The 1,877-nt window shown below is 64.3% G+C and overlaps 1 protein-coding gene across 1 annotated transcript in view; it reads left to right on the top strand.

Annotated features, from left to right (window-relative positions):
- Window positions 1-1,877, top strand: part of OTUB2 (OTU deubiquitinase, ubiquitin aldehyde binding 2) — an 18,688-nt gene that overhangs the window by 13,928 nt on the left and 2,883 nt on the right. The gene's annotated exons all lie outside the window — the stretch shown is intronic.

Here is a 1,877-nt window from a genome sequence, read left to right as displayed (position 1 = left end):
CGCCCGGGTGGGCCGCGTTGGCCGCTTTCTTGAAGATTCCAAGGAGGAAATGAAGGAGCCCTGCCCCGGGGCGGCTGCCCTTTCGGGGTGTGTGTAACCAGGCATCTCGCTGGTCAGGCCTGGGTCTTGATGCGCCCGCTAAGGAAGGCAGATGCCCAGGAGCTGCCCCCGGAGAGATCGTTTAGGCCGCTGGGTCTGGGCTTCGGTCAGGGCGTCCCTAGCATCACCGTTTGTTCAGCCCGCCTGGATCCCGTCGGGTGTGGCTCCACTCAGTCTGGGGCAGGGCCCTCGAGTCTGTTTCTCCCGAGTTCTCTCCCGAGCTCCCGGGGGCGCCGCCGCGGCTGAGTCTCGGGCCACACTTTGAGCCGCAAGGAGCTAAGAAACCTGCTTCTTGACCTTGGAGCTCCCACTGCCCCGAGAATCTGATGAAGGCCACTCCCTGACGCACGCGGGAGCAGAGCTGACGCAGGTCACAGAGCGCTTGGGTTGGATCTGCAGACCCTGGTGCCAGACCCACTTTGCTGTCTCCCCACGGCCCTGAGGGTCGAAACAATTCAGTACAGGGGTTTTCCCTGCTACCCGTGTCCCCCAGGGTTGTGCCAGGCAGAGGCCAGGGGCTCTGAGGCCAGACCTCACTCTCTTGCTTACTTGCTGTGTGACTTGGGGCAAGTTACCCCACCTCTCTGAGCCTCCGTTTCGTCTGTGGACGCGGGATAATTTTGCATACTTAGGGTGTTGTCAGGAGGGCTCAGCACGTGATGCTAGCAAAGCCCGCCCCTCATGTGACTGTACCAGCCCCGCATGCTGCTTAGTTTCACCCCTACACTCCTTCCAGGGCACCCTCGCTCCCTGCAGGCATCACCCAGAGACCCTGTTGTAGGCCCTGGGGGTGCAGCAGAGGGAGCCGACCTAACGCCGCTCCTGTGGAGCAGGCGTGCTAGGAGGAAACACACGCGACGTGTCAGGCGCTGATAAGTGTTGTAGGAAAAAACTAGCAGGGGAAGGCGGCCAAGCTGTCCGGGGCTGGGGGGAGGGGCGGTGCTGCAGTTTTAAGTAGGGGCTGGAGGTAAGGAGCGGGGAGGCTCATGAGCCTCTATGAAGACCTTGAATTTCAGCCTGAATGAGATGGGGCCACGGAGGGTTTGAGCGGAGCCCGGCCCGGCCTGCCATCCGCAGGACAGACTGAGAGGGCGCAAGGAACGTGCTCAGGGACCGGAGGGGACACTGGCTTCGTGAGCAGGTGGAAGGACTCGGTCGGACTCCAGATTCCGTGGCCGTGGCCGTGGCGCAGGAGCTGAGGGCAGGCAGGAGGGCTGCCGGTGTTCGGCCCGCGTGTTCCCAGGCTGGGAGAGCCACTTGCTGCGAAGGGGCCGGGAGAAGGCTGCGAGCTCTGTTCTGTGGTCCGGGGTCCAAAGTGTCTGCGAGCCTTCCAGCGGGGGTGTCCGGAGGCGGTGGGGTGTACAAGGTTCACGTTCCCCCGGTTTACAGGGGAGAACACCGAGCCTCAGGAAGGCTACGAGACTCGCCTGAGGTCACAGTAAAGCTGGCTCACAGCCTAGAGCGCCTTGTTCGAGTCCCAACGGCGCCGTCCTTCCCACACTGGCCTCACGGGGTGGGGGTCCCGGCCGGGGCGTTTGCCCACCTGGCTGGGCCTGCGTGCCGCTCCTCAGTGCTGGGTACGGGGCGGGGGTCAGCGGGCACGGTGAGGAATGAGTGTGGGAAGGCAGCCGGGGTTCAGGGAACCCAGGGAGGGAAGGGGGCCCAAAGCCCACAAGCAGCTGCCAGCAGGCCGTCCCCATGCCTGCCCTGGCCAGCAGGCCCTCCCGTCCCGGGCGAGACATTTCTGCTCCACACACGTCACCCCTCTCCCGCAGTGA

This window comes from Crocuta crocuta, unplaced genomic scaffold (genome assembly GCF_008692635.1).
Source record: "Crocuta crocuta isolate KB4526 unplaced genomic scaffold, BGI_CrCroc_1.0 scaffold299, whole genome shotgun sequence".
NCBI classification, from domain to species: Eukaryota; Metazoa; Chordata; class Mammalia; order Carnivora; family Hyaenidae; genus Crocuta; species Crocuta crocuta.
Note: the sequence above shows the minus strand (reverse complement) of the source record. Positions and strands in the feature narration are given on the sequence as shown.